The sequence below is a fragment of the Benincasa hispida genome, chromosome 9 (assembly GCF_009727055.1).
Source record: "Benincasa hispida cultivar B227 chromosome 9, ASM972705v1, whole genome shotgun sequence".
Lineage (NCBI taxonomy): Eukaryota > Viridiplantae > Streptophyta > Magnoliopsida > Cucurbitales > Cucurbitaceae > Benincasa > Benincasa hispida.
The window spans coordinates 10151210-10166872 of NC_052357.1; the positions used below are offsets into that span (position 1 = coordinate 10151210).

The 15663-nt window shown below is 38.8% G+C and overlaps 1 non-coding gene across 1 annotated transcript; it reads left to right on the forward strand.

Annotated features, from left to right (window-relative positions):
- The first annotated feature begins 1803 nt into the window (after positions 1-1803).
- Positions 1804-1907, forward strand: LOC120087473. Its single transcript, XR_005484613.1, has one exon. It is a non-coding gene; the product is annotated as a small nucleolar RNA R71 (small nucleolar RNA).
- Positions 1908-15663: the final 13756 nt, after the last annotated feature.

The window sequence follows — 15663 nt, forward strand, 5'->3', positions numbered from 1 at the left end:
GGCGACCCTGGAGATGAAATGATAAGGGGTGAACGCGACGGAAGGGGTTGGCTGGCTAATTCTGCTTCGATGGGGTAAATGGTGGCTAGGGGTTGGATGGATAGTGGGAGAGGTAGACGCACTGCGGGCGATGGTGCATTGTGGAGATACACTGGGATAGGGTCTTATGTCCTACCCACCGGATTAATATTTGGAATGAATGGTGGTGAGGCGGGCTTGGTGTAGGGTTTCTTGGCAGCCAAAGAAGAAGAAGGGCGCTATTGCCTCGGTTTTGTGGGAGTTTTGGGTTTTGGTTTTGCGATGGTTTTGGGTTTTTGGTGGGTTTTAGAGGAAGGGTTTGTGGTGGTTTTGATGGGTTTCGACCGAGATGGTCGCTAGGAAGTAGAATAAAGCCCGCCGTGTGAAGACTTGGTTGGAACGGGTGTTTTTGAAGTTCGGCGAGGGTTTGGAGGAGATGACATTGAAGCAGAGAGAGTGGTGATGTCAGGCGGCGCCTGACATCCGCATTTATTAAGAAGACGAAAGGACGTGTCTAGGGCTTCCAAACAATCGAGTGCTTTGTGTTTTTGAGACGCGTCCCTTCGATTTGGGTCATGCGTTGGCTTAAGTCCAACACGTCAGTTTTATTCCCAACCTAAGCTTCTTCCGATTGTACACAACTTTTTTTTCTTTTTTTTTATTTAAAACAAAATTAAATAAGATTTTTAAACAAGAAAGCAATAACATTCATTAATCAACTCAAAACGTAACGTAGACAAGAAAACAACGAGTAAACACAAACGCAGTGATAAACTACATAATGCAAAAGAAATGAAGATAAAAGAAGCGTCCCTGGAATATGTGTCAATGTGAACGCAGGGGTGCTTCGACGTAAGGCTCAGTTTACTTCGCTTAATACGAGGGATGACTTTTTTCGTTCTACACAATCTTCAAAGTAGGGTTTCACTCCTTGCTCATTTACCTTGAACGTAGTTGTGCCATCCTCCCGCATCAGCTCTACTGCTCCTTTGGTATTCCCTGGGGTTTTCGTGCTGCTGGGCAAGACTCCAGGCTGTCGATTCTTCAACTCACTTGCAATCTGCCCCGCTTGTATCTCCAAAGTTCTAATGAAAGACGCCTGACTTTTTAGCAATGCGTCGTTCTGGGCGATATACTTCTTTAAGAGGTTTTCAAGCGAAGATGTTGAACTCGACGCATGACCTTCTCTATTAAAGGGTTGCTAGTGTGGCTGCTACATTGGCTGGAATCCAGGCGGCGGTCCTTGCCTTTCTACTGCTGGTTCACCCTTGGGTGGTGGGCTCCTTGTTGATTTTCTTGCCCAAGGAAAAATCTGAGATGGTTTCTCATCCGGGATTATATGTGTTTGAGAATGGGTTATTTTTAATGAAGCATACCGATTGTGCATTTTGTGGGCAATTGGAGTAGGAATGGGGATCTCCACAGCCCACACAGTTAACCATGGGCTGTATGAATGTTTCTACCTGATTTACCTTTTGCAAGTTTGATGCGTTCCCTAGTGACATATTCTGCAAAAGGTTTTTCATAGTAGCCACTTGTGCAGAGAGCGTGGCTATTGTGTTAGAGTCAATAGAATTCACATTCTGAGATCGCCTCTTCTTTTCTGCTCTTGCGTCGTAAATGTCATCCACTCATTCCATATTATGCTTGGCAATGCGGTCCAATATTTCTTTAGCTTCAGTATAAGATTTATCCATGATACCACCAGCTGCAACTGCATCGGCTGCCATTTGAGATGCTTTGTTTAATCCGCCATAGAAAGTCTCCATCTGGATGGTTAACGGTAATCCATGATTGGGGCAATTCTTGACTAATCCTTTGAAACACTCCCATGCGACGCTCAGGGTTTCAACTTCTTCCTACTCGAAGTTCATGATCTCTCTCCGCCTTCTTGTGTTGGTGATGGGTGGAAAGTATTTCTGCATGAATTTCTCCACCAACTTTTCTCAGGTTGTGATCTCACCAGGCTCTAAAGAACTTACCCATTGCTTTGTCGTCATGCAGAGAATATAGGAATAAAGATAGCCTGATAGCTTCTGGGGTGATTCCAGGAATCACAAATGAGTTGCACGTCTCCAGGAAACGTTTCATGTGGGCGTGAGGGTCTTCTCCTTGAGCACCCCAAATTTTCCAGTTGTTTGGAGCATTTGTAACATCACAGTTTTCATCTCAAATCTTGTCCCATCTGGCGTTGGATATATGATCCTGGGTGAGAAATCATACAACCCAAGAGACGCATACTCCCTCATGGGACGCGTACTACTGTTTACTATTATGATAGGATTTTGCACAGCGTGGGCTACCTATTGAGCTAAGTTTTAATTTTCTTCTTCGTCCGCCATTTATTATTGCTTGGTTTGTTGTCTGGACAGTTGTTTCCTTAACCTACGATGACGATTAGATCGATTTCTTCGTCGGAAAGTTCTTTCAACTTCGGGGTCGTATACAAGTTCAGGAGTGCTCTCCCTGCTCATAAACGTTTACAAGCTTCGGCTTAGCTCGTAATACTTCCTCAGCTGAAATGTTCCTACAAAAGATACAAGCAAAATTTCTAGTTAGTTTTGTTGTTGAATCCCCGGCAATGATGCCAAAAACTTGTTCGTTGATTTCTTATTCGAGCTTAGGAGTGTATTGTATAAAATAATTGAAAAAATAAGTATAAGTATGAATGATGCGTTGATGATGCGTTGATGCGTTGATGTGTTCGTAACGCGTTGATGCATTAGAGATGTGCAAAAGGATGCATGACACTCCTCTATTGACGTACAAGTTTTCTTGAATCAGATCCAAGTATAAATCCAACTCAGGTTCCTGGTAAGTCTAGGGTCGAATTCAGGGATTCAGATTAAAGATAACGCAGACCTTGCATTGTAACTATTGTAGGGATATCCTAACTGTATGGAGAAATGAGTTATTTACGCTAAGTTGTTGTGCGTGTTCAAGAAGATACAAAAGGGTCAAGTAGAGAATGATGGGTCGTGTCAAAATGGAGTTTGATGCAAGTGATATACGTCGATCTAAATTGGATGTACACGAACAATAATATGATGCGAATGAGATGACTTGTTTATCTTCATTTATGCGTTAGACTCTATTCGACACTTCTCAATGCGAATATCATACAATACCTATCTCTACGACGTATGCGTCAAACACAGGATGCAATAAAACACCAATGAGTCTATCTCTAGATGTACTAGGCATTCTAACTTGATGCTGTCTTATTTATTCTCTCGAATAGTTTAAGCTAAAGATTCTTTTACCAATTGATTTAGTTGGCGTAAGCATTCGAAATGGAATTTTGCATGAAGTATAGATGCATCCAACATAAACAAGAAATAAACAATGGCAAAGTATGATAGATCAAATATGTGGATTTATAAAGAAAATGGTTGTCTTTACAAAACCAATACTTAATCAAATGAAAAGATGAAAGCGATGAGTAAGATGGAATGGAAGAAGTTAGGTCACAGAGTACAATCTCTAGTTCTCTTTGGCTCAATTCTAGTCGTGTACAACCACTTGTGGAAGAATTGGAAGAAATGTCTCTCTCGAGCTCGGCTTCCTTCGCTCCTTGATCGGCGATGGTCGTGGTTCTCGTCCCTCTTATTCTTCTCGGCACCACAACATAATTCTAAAGATCTAAAACTAAGACTAAGCTAAAACTGAGAGTTGAGAACTTGGAACTTCTCTAACTTTGAACAACTGGTGGGATTTCTTCTATTTATAGGCGTCGGTCTTCTCCAACTTGATGATGGGCAGCATTAAATTCCATACCCTGGTCAGCCGCCTGACACTCAGATGCTTTTCAGACGCTGCCCGCTATAGGTGCCTATGCTTGCAAGTGGTGATTTGATACAAACAGCCTGAATCAATGAATCTTCCTTGCGTTGAATCCCTTTGACGCATGCCCTATGTGTTAGATTTTGCATGCGACACTTTTCTTAATCATGCGTTAGCCTTTTGTTGAGATCCTACAATATCATGCATTATTGTCGTAGTGTTTTAGAAATAAATATTCTTTTCCATGAGTTTGATAGTGTTTGAGTAATTCCATGCGTTTTCTCTAAAAATGATGAGATTTTATCATTAAAGACCCTAATTGTTCCAACTTTTAAGCTACAATAACTTGTATTTCTACAAGTTATCAACCACAAATCAATTGTTCTTTAGAGGTTCAGTGGGACTGAAGGAACAAGAAGTGTTCTCGGGGGTAAAACGGTATTTTGACCTAGCCAAGACCACGAACAACCTGTGAAAGATTGACTTACTCATTATGGTTATATCAGATGGACAAAAATATTTCAACAGTGAGGGGAGTGCAACTACGGGACTTTAGTGGAATGACCCGTTAGTTAACAAATGTTGATTAATTAGGTTAAAGAGTTTTACCGGTTAATCTTGGATTTTTGGAGCCCATGATCTATAAGTCCATTAGGTCCCTCTGCTAGCTCATATGGATTAAACTTAGAACACTATGTTGGATTAATTCGAATTGTTCGAATTAGAAAAAGAGATTAAAACCAACAAGTATATGCGATATTGCTATCAGTTTTTTGTATGGCGCGTTATATTCAAATATGATTTGAATTTTGAAAATATGAATGCGGATTCATGTTCAGGAGGTCAAAATTATTAAGGAGGGTCAAAACTGTAAAAAGTCAAAGAGTTGATTTTTTTGCCAGGGAAAGTCCAAGTTTGACTTTGACCAAATGGAAAAAGACCCTTTTGCCCTTGACTAGAGTTAATGGAATTATCCTGTTGGATAATTCCACTAACTTAAGTAGACTATGTGTAAACATTATAGAATGACACATAGCCCACTTTGGTTTAGTGCTTTGTGAAATATTGATTTTTGGTGAGTTTTTACATGCATTAAATGCATGTAATTGTTTTATAAAAGGAAGTTTTATAAAACAAATTTCTTTTTTTTAGAAAGCCGAATTTTCTATAATTTTTTGTTTCCAAATTCTCACCAAAAACTCCCTTTTTCTCACATTAACCTTGAACCTCCCTTCCCTTTCTTTTCTTTTCATTCCTTCATTCACCGGGTCCCACAACCCGATTCTGAGTCCAGAGAATAACAAGGAAACTCTAGTGGTGGTCCGGTAGAGTTTGGGTTGAGTTTCAGCGAGAAAAAGCTTTTTTTGGGAGCTACAAAGTTTGTACATTATCCCTTTTAGTTTACTGTTTTTTCTTTTTTTTTTTTACTTTTGCATACTAATTTCCTTTTAATTAGAAGCAATTAGAGTGTAATTAGTTCCTTATTCCACTGCGTATATCTCGTGTTCCTTCATAATATTGGGTTAGTCAAGATTTTCAATGCTGATCGACGTAAGCATCACATCGTCTAACACGACCCAATACTCAATGATCGCGTAATCGATCTGCGAAACGATGCGATCAACCCTTGATCGCTTACCCGATCGTCTACACAATGCAATCATCTCCCCATCGGCTACACGATGCCGATCACATTGGACAACACTTGATCGCATACCCCATCGTTTAACCGACGCGATCAACAACGATCGCGTACTCCATCGTCTGCACGATGTGATCAACCCTTGATCGTTGATAACGGGCAGAAATGCATGTTATCATAATGCTAAGTTCTTAAATAATGTTGGATTGTGCTGATGAAATATGTTAAATTGCGTCCATTACGCCTAAATTCTATAATATTGTAGTCGCATGCATTCAACGCATTAGAATAGTTGACTTAAAGATTGTGTTGATCGTGCTCGCAAACATTCGCCCGAGAAGGATCGCCGTAACTAGGTCAACACAACATGGTGGGCGCATCCGGGTGACAATTATTCGGCGCATCAATCAGGAATTATTCAGCGCATCTGTACAACCAGGAGAGAGAAGTCGCCTTTCACCATGGATGCTCTATAAATACCAAGGGCATTCTTCAGATGAGGGGTTGATCGGTTCACCATTTTTATAATCTTTTGTTCCACAAGTTCACGCCTTTGTCCATAGTTTTTCTTTCATTTTAAGGCGAACGCGAGGGAGAAAGCTGTGCCGGCAGATCGTTCCGGTAAGCTTGGGAGAGCGTCGGAAGCTTCAAAGACAGAGAGAGGGTCGATGCCTACGAAAGTAGGAACATCTTTAGATCAAAATAAAGATTACAGTGTAAAAAACCTCGGTCAGCAAGGAATTGCTACCAGGCTCTCTACCTTTACCTTCCATTGACATTTTGTATTCAACTTATTTATAAGAATGGAATTTCTTTCTCTATATCTGTTCACTCTCTGTTATTCATGCATGAGTAGCTAAATTAGTTGGGTTGAGAAGCATTTAGCTAGCACAACTAGGGAATCTTCATTCTTTGTGATTATCTTGTTTATGTATGTTTCATTCGTCCATTAGAGATACTCGGGAGGATAGTCTAAGGACAGGACCTAGACTTGGGAAGGTCAGGTTAGAATCTGACTCGAAAGAGCCAGATTAGAATGCATAAACGAGAGATAGGCGCTTAGAAATGAGCTCTATTTATTATCAACGCATCGCATGCATCCTAGAGATAGGATATGATTGTATGTGGTCACCTTGCTTTCATGCATTTTGCATCATCGCATAGGACAAGAGTAGAGACTTAGGGATAAACTCTATGGACACTTTTGCATTCAACACATGCGTCCTAGACTTAGGAGCATCGCATTTACATTGGAAAATGACTTGCTGTGCATGGTTATAACATGATCGCATGGTCTGACGCATTCCCGAGTAATGCTAGCTAAAGATCTTCTCAACCCGTTCATCGCATACTCATTGCATCTATCAACGCAACTGTCTTTTCTCAAATCAGCCGCCTTTATTTATTTCTTTTTCATGAAAGCAAACAACAAATCCAACACTTATTTATTTACTTGGTTACCGCAAAGTTTTCATAAAAAAATTACCAACGTAATCTGTTTTCACAAGTCCCTATGTTCGACCCAAGACTTATCAGGAAACTCAGAGGAATTTACACTTGGATTCCGCTGGGGAAACTTGAGTGCACAACGCATCAACACATATCGTCCATATTTCCACTTCATAAAACCAAGCATCAATCGTCTCCTTCCTCGAAGAACCACAATGCTTACTCCGATCTTCTTCACGAACGACTCAAAACTTAAACAGACTATGAATACAGACTCGATAACGATTATTAATGCCCAAAAAACAACGAAGGGGCCTTTACAAACAACCGCAAATGTAAAAGTATTAAATCAAACCGAGGCTAACATTCACGAAAACATTCATAAATCTGCACATCCACAACAATTTAACGATTAAACAGTGTAGAAATGCACCCACCAAGAACGTATTTACAATTCTTATGCAGCAATGAATTGGAATATCAGAAAACCTAGCTCTGATACCAATTGAAAGAACTATTATTCAAGAGTACCTACAAGCAAAACCGGATCTTTCCAATTCATTGTGACAGAATTATCGTATATACATTCAAACATACTTTGATAATGCTAAAGGGATCAAGAAAACATACCAGATGAAGATTTCTTCTTCACAGCGAGTCTGAAGCCCAACCGTCTACCTCAAACAATCACCACTTGGACAGAAGGAAACGGAGAAGACAACACCACTTAGAGCCCTCAATATTCTTGGAGTGAGAATCCAAAGTGTGGGCTTTGTTCGGAACTGGTAGAGGGAAAGAGGAAGAGAGATCGTACACTATGATCAAGAAAGTGGGAGATGTAGTCTCTATCGCATAAATAATATGCTTGACCGTTTAGGTGAAGTACATGATCGTGTAGTAAAAGTAAGCAACTGTCTATACGACCGTGTAGGAAAAGGTAAACGATCGTCCAAATGATCGTGTAAGAAAAAAGGTGAGCGATCGTCCAAACGATCTTGTAGGAAAACTAAGCGATCATTTATATTATCATTTAGTAAATATTGGGAGCTAAACGATCGCTTAGGAAAAAGGTAAACGATCATTTAGATAATAGCGCGCGACGGTGTAATCAGTATGTGATCGCTTAGCAATATCATATATGTAAGCGATCGTGCCGTCACTATCATATAGGCGCTGATTTTCTAAATGATGACACTATCTTTTTCACAATATCTGCGCACACCGAGATTAACACACCGTCTGCTATCTATAATGCACTCATCCGTTATTTAGAACGAAGAGGCGCCTTCCCATTTTCTTTATAATCGTCCAATGAATGTGATCTTATCACATTCATAACTCATAAATTAATATCATATATTAATTATAATATTTTTTCTCTACTAGATATAAATCATATTTATATCCAATTTCCTCCAAATTAATGTATCTCATACATAAAGTTAACTATATCATATTTAATTAACTCGTCTAATTATATCATATTTAATTAACTCATCTAATTATATCATATATAATCGAACTCCCTCTTGTCAATTTGAACATTTCAAATTGACCCAAAAACTAACTCTCAACTTGTATCCAAGTTACCAAGGGGACCTTATGAACCTATGGCTCGAAGCTCCAATGGTACGTGAATAGCTGACTAAACTTTTTAGTCACGATATCCACCATCTGTTAACTGCCAAGCATTCCACTAAAGACCGACAGTTGAACTCTTCTTGCCATAGATATATTTCTATGTCCATTGGATATAATCAATCATCAGTACGATGACCCTTCACAGATGCTTGTAATTACAACAGGCCAATTTACCATTTTGCCCCTGTAATTACATCTTCCTCCTTAAGTACCACTGATCCCTCTAATAATAATACAACATAGTCATACTATGTGTGAATACCTCTCGGGCCATGAAAAGGTGCGTGGCGCCACATCGTTCAAGCCCTGGAATCAGCCCTTAAGGGAGCTATCTATCTACTTGCCCATGTCTTGGGGAAGGACTGAATTCCATCTTGTGTAACTGAGTTCCCAGCTCCCAAATCAGACGAATCCCCAAAATGGTACGTTTGAGTCGACATTCTGGCCACTCGTACCCATGCAAATCATAGGACCGCCCTCAATGGCAGAAGTTCCCAACTCACGCAGGATTGAGGTCATGTTACCTATAGTTATCCTAGTGAAGTGAAGTCTCAGTTACGAACGGTGTTATATAACGAGATGCTAACACTTCGTGGTCAGGTCTTATACAAACTCTCTGTATAGGACGCCTCCGCTCGCATGTCCCCTACACGAATGATCAGGATCGGATCATCTGTGACAAGTCACAACACTTGTGACTATTCCACAAAGCGGGCTGCATCTGTAGTGTTATCAGGATAAGGTTTCCCTCATATATCCATATACTACAGACCATTTTGGTTATCACTCAATACATGATCCACTTGTATGTCACCACATACATGCTTAAGTTACATCAGATAACCAGAGATATTAAGTTTATTGGTCTGTGGTAAAATCTAAATGTGCAAAGTCAAGTAGTGAAGTAAATATCATTTATATTATACATCACAAGTGTTCGTACAAAGTTGTCTACAAGCTACTGGACACGAGACTTTAGGGTACAAACCCCAACAGTTTCAACTTTACCTTCTCTAGAACAAGACTCTGCTCAAACCTTCTTTTCAAAATTTTGACTAAGTGTTTTGTCTCTTCTTTCCAAACAATGTAATGAGGACCTTGCAACCCTTAAAATTTGGGGGTGGAAAGGGTATGAGCAGATGCGGAAAAAAAAATTTAAAAAGAAAATTAAGAAGAAAACCCAAATGAAACTCCGCCGTCAGCGCAAGGAAAAATCCAAACTTGATAAAAGTTAAGTCGTGAAAGGAACCTGTTCGTAGTTGGATACTTCGCACGAAACCCGTGCAAGTAAGCCAAAATGAATGTAGGTTGCCAGGATCGACGCAACCAAAAAGAATAAAAGAGACAACTCCACTATCCGGCTAAAGTAAAAACTTGGCCAAGGGACAAGAGTTGAAGTTGAGCTTGGTCCACAACCGAAGTTAGATGTTCGCATGACACCCGTGGGAGCAAGCAAAAATGAAAAATATAACCATGATCAATGATCTCTAAGATATGACGCAAACCAGGCTATGACATAAAAGGTGCATTCCGTTTTTACAAGAAAGAGAAAACATCTTTTCAAAACAAGAAGGGAACTTTTGAGCAAGAGGTTTGTCGAAAGTAAGACTAAAGTAGAATATTCTGAAGAAACGTTCAAAGGATAGAAAAACAAGTGATTTAAAGAAATTATTTAGAGGAATAGCATTCTGAGTAGCTGATCGGCGCAAAACAATGACTTGGGACTTAAATTGAATTGCCTTAGTATAGGGTATGCTTGAGAACAAGCATACTTTTAAACTTGGGAGTGTGATAACTCGTAGAAATACAAGTTATTTATACCGTTTTACTTAGAATATGCGGCAACAAGAAGGAAAAGTTGCGTCGAATGTAGTAAAATTGGCTTAAAAACATGAAGCTTGAAGCATCGCAAACACATCCGCTGATCACATTACACGAGCAAAAAGGATGTCCAAAGATTTGTTTTGCAGGTAGCAGGTATCATCGCATGCGCCATTGCTCATGGACAATAAGATCACCACATTCTCAGGGATTTCTAAAATCGTACAGCTTTTTTTGACGTACGACCTTACAAATGGAAAATGGAACAGAGCGGACATGCCTACCAGCCGTGATAAGAAAAGCTAACTCTCTTCTCCCAAGAACTCTCCTGAGAAGGAAGAGAAAAAGGCGCTAAAATCTATAAATAACGGCACAACGGAGAGGCGCTAAAATCTATAAATAATGACACAACGGAGAGAAAAAGGGGAAGACGAGAAAAGATAAGAAGAATAACCAAAAAGAAGATCTGTGCAAGGAACTCTCTTCTCCCAAGAACTCTCCTGGGAAGGAAGTTCTCCACCTCATTCCTCCATGCATCCAACGTATAGGCAAGCAAGCAGCTCCGATCGGGGTCCGTGCCAAGACATTGATACGCAGCTCTCGACTGTTCTTACTGTATATTCATCATTTGTTGTTCATTTTCTGTTTATCATTCATATCTCTGTATACCAATTAATCTCACAAGCATGTTCATCTTCATTTCTCTGTTCACCATTATGCATCCATCTTTTATTTTTTTCACCATGAGTCACTAAACTTCTAAGGTGAGGGGGAAGGATTGAGCGAGTTAGTCAATCCCTGTTGAAGATGTCAGCTAAGTTTATTTAACTATGCTCAATGACATCTTCACCTGCGAGAGCAGAAGTAAAGATGTTAATCCACCTCTCGAAAGAAGGTTGATAGAATACGTTAACTAAAGTAAGAAGTATTTCTAGAGATGGAAACAACCTTGCGTTTGGAACGTTCATCCCTGATTATCATAGAAATATGGAGATACAGACAATCACCGAGAGGTGTAAGCCAAGGGAAGACGAAACCTTAATTGCACCCTTAACAGGATTGACAAACTCGCGATAATCTTTTCCCCTAACCCATTTCACTCTACGTTTTTATCCACAAGACTTGCCATCACATTCACTCACGTACACCTTGCATAATTTCAGCTTTATTTGTTACCTATTTGTTCATTTACCATCGCATTTTATTCTCTAGCACTTCACAATCATAATTTGTTTACGATCGCACATATCATCTTATTGTCGCACAAACATCACAAATCCCCACGTTCGACCTCAGATCATCCCGAGAAACTTGCGTTCTCGATATACTTGGCGAGAAAGTAAGTTATGATAGGAATGCATGGTCATTGCATACATGCTTAAACGCATAATATATATTCTCTAGTCCAATGCATGACCTCCGACGCATGGAGATTAACGCATAACATAAGATAAGCATATTTTCCCCTCCTTCCTTCTCAAGAACATAGGTTAACTAAAGAGCACTTTGAGTCAGACGCATAGTAGGTTTAGAGATAAAACTACTTGCGATTACTTTTACTATTCTCTGTCTCCAACGCATGCACCCTAGAGATAGGAATACATGTGACATTCGCATTGAGAAATACTAAACAACATGGCTTAAGGAATAGAGACCTGATGCATACACCCAGTTGGTTTGTAAACAAGCACCCATATCACCTTCATTCCACTCTCATGCTTTCATGCACTTGTTCATTTAGCTTAGGACCGACGCATAACCCTCCAAACACTTAGGACCGTTCACCCATAGATTCCCCTTTTCCCCTTAAACTCCTATGTTTTCTTGCATGTGTGCATTGAGATTAGTATAAATAATCTCTAGTCTTGTAAATCTGGAACCCATTTATAATTGAGACAACGCGAGGACCGTGTTAGACTGTCAAAAATGCCTGTGTTCAATCCTAGACTTACCAGGAAGCCTGAGTCAAATTTATACTTGGGTTTGATTCAGGAAAGCTTGTATGCATTGTATGTAAACCATAACCACCTTAACGCATCGCCTATTCTTCTCACATAGAGAAGTAATTCGTTAGTCATCTCCATCCACCTAAGTTATCATCTTTCGCCTTAACCTTACTGACTTGTTCTAAACATGGCATGGGATAGACATCGTCGTCATCATTGATCCAGGGGAATTCCTCAATAAGTTCAGCCTTGGTGCTACAAACGATGGGAAGCTCTAAATGATTCTCCAAGGCCAGCACGGAATGTACAAGATGAGGGATCGAAGAAACCTAAACTGGCATGGGGGCTTGAGTCTCTAGGTGAAACTCAATAGACTCCTGCATACACTCAGAAAAACCATTAGCAAGTTCACAAATTAAGGAATCCAACGTCTTACCTTGATAAAAAATTCAAGGAACCAGGTGCTCTATGGGATCATCGATGTGAGTCTCCCCACTACTCAACTCAGCACTTTCAAAAGATGGTCTTTCCCAAGACTCTTCAAGTCTCACAACTGATTCAATAATCTGAAGACGAGGTCATACAGATTCTAAAACTCGGTTCTAGCTTTGTGTCCAGAATAGAAGCTATCCTGTTGGAGACTCGAGGTTTCTTGATAATTGTAGGGCGTTCCTGCACAAACTCACTAGAGCGTTTAGAAAATTCCCTAACCAAATCTTCTAAAGAAATACCTGTATTGTCATAAGAAAATTGCATCGACAATAGAGTTTAGCTCGGCATCTCCCAAGGAGGATAATATTCGTGCTCAGGACCACGCGAAACCTGAATCTGTTTAGTAGCCAAAACTTGAACAATGGATGTTAGTTCGAATATTTGACTTTTAAGCAAACTCACTTACTTCCTTGTGCTCTACGTTGGGCTGCATACTTCACTTGAAGTGCATAATAAATGTTCAAATCTTCTGCCATGAGAAAAACAAGTAGACACAAGAAAAAAATATATTTTTGGATTTTTAAAGTTAATAGTCAATTTCAACTAAAAGAGATTAATTAGCGTGCCTCCCCGACAACAACATCATTTTGACAAGTCCCAAAACTTACGCCGTTAATAAACTCTAGACTTAGTCAAAAGAAAATTTATATTATTGAACTACTCCTATCACTACAAAGACATAGCAATAGTGACAAGTACAGTGTCGAACCACAGAAAGGTATAAATTAGTTCTCTCTTAAATTAAATTTGACTGTGGAAAGACAGTAAAAATGGGGTTTTGGGTTATTTGAAAACATGCACAAAATTGAAATGCAATGGTTAAATGTACACATGGATCGGTTCATCTAGTCTTCATATCAAGATAAGCATTAAATGTAATTTCAATCATCGTTTTATGTCAATTGACTATGCGTTCGAATTATGCATGCATAGTGATCGTGCAAAATAGGTGTCGTTAATTCTATCTTACCCAAGCAAATAAAATTTATAAGGCTTTAACAACTACCAAAACTAACATGTAGTTAAAGTGGAAGTAGGAGGTCGATCCCAATTGAACCCCTATTAATTGGCCAAAATTAATCCTTGAATTCAAAAAGATTGTTTGTAAAGAGATTAAAAGCTAACTAAAATGAAGATAAGGACAAATTGTAACACAAACTTACTATTTTCGTTAGAAGAAAGTTGATAGAAAAATATTATTGGGTATTCTTGTACTAGGTTTTAATCTTATTATTGTTCTTGAACAATTGTTTGAAAACTTAACATCCCACAATCCAATAAGGAAAAAACCTTAAAGACTCATATAGTTAATTAACATGAATCACATCAATTAGCCCTAATCTAAGTCAAAAACACTTCCATATAGCATTTATCATGTTCTTTTCTTGGATTGCTTTAAAGACATTGGTTATCATGATTATGACATTCAAGAAACACGTTAGAGTAAGTTTCAAGAATGATTGAATGAATATTCTAATTAATAATTTCAAGAGTTAAATTTGGAAAAGGTCCTAATTAACACAAGAAAACTTAATTGTGTAGCCTATCTCACCATTATGCAATAGTGCCAAACAATAATTACATACAAGAATTCAATGGAATCAAAGCGTCAATTATCCTCCATTAATTTTTATTCAAATTCAGTCCAAGAACATTCAAGGATGAAGACAATTCAAGAAAATATAAAAAAAGAACTCAAGAATTAAACCTAGAATTAAGAATTCCCAAGAAAAAGAATTACCTAGCCATAGAGATAAGAAGTCTTGAAGAAGATCTTGAAAGTATGATGAATTCCATCAAGCAATTCACTAGAAAATTGTAAAAGTTGCAAGAAATCTCTCATACAAACACAAAGTTGGGTAATTTTCTCTCTAATTTTGTTCTAAGCTCTCTCTATCAACTAAAAAGTGATTTTTTTTTTCTCTTTTCTTCCTCGCTGAAAATGAAACAACTGAATTTACATTTGCAGGTTTAGCATCGCGACGCCAAGGCTAGCGTTGCAATGCTAAATCGTAAAAAAGCCAAGAAGCATTGGGCTAGCGTCTTGATGTTGCGCTGACGTGCGGTTGCATAAGGCACGCGTGCACGTGGACGATTCTGTCAATCTTGGAAGCGTTGCGCTCCTGGGTGAAGTGTTGCGACGTTGCCCTATTTTTGCAGCAAATAGGTGCATTCTGTCTTCAAGCGTCGAGCTAGCGTCGGACTTGGTGTTGTGAGGAGCATTGCGATGCTGCAAGCATTGTTGAAGTGTGTTGAATTGTTCCTCTTGAGGGACAAAGTGATAATTTGTCCTGGATCTTCTTGTTAAGTGATTCTTTGTTGTCGTTTGGTTCCAAATCTTTCGAAATAACTTCGTTTGAGTCGGGATTGGAATTTACCTACTAAAATAGACATTTTAAGCAAATGAATGGAGAATAATTGAGGAAATTAGTACTAATAAGATAGCTCTTTACAAGACCTATCACATAACTACCAAATTGATGCGATTTAACTAGTCTCTACAAAGGCCGACAACTAACTAAATCGAAATCAATCAAGCGCCCTAATTAATAATTAAGGTTGGAAAGACCGTACCCTAACTAATCTACATGCTTCTAAATTCTATTGAGTCCTCGGTGACCATAAAGAACTAGAAACACATGCATTAAGATTTAGGATTCAACTATGTCAATTAACCGTCAAGACAGCCATGTTCAATTAACTAAATTATTCCTTGAACCTAGCAATTAGACATTCTAAGAATAGCCATCAAATGCCTCATTATTATTGCTACTTAAGACCTTATTAAGACTAAGAGTCATTAGCATGCACGATAAAGCGTGAAAGTTAACATCAAAATCATGCTTGGTAATTTAAACAAAATCAAAGAAA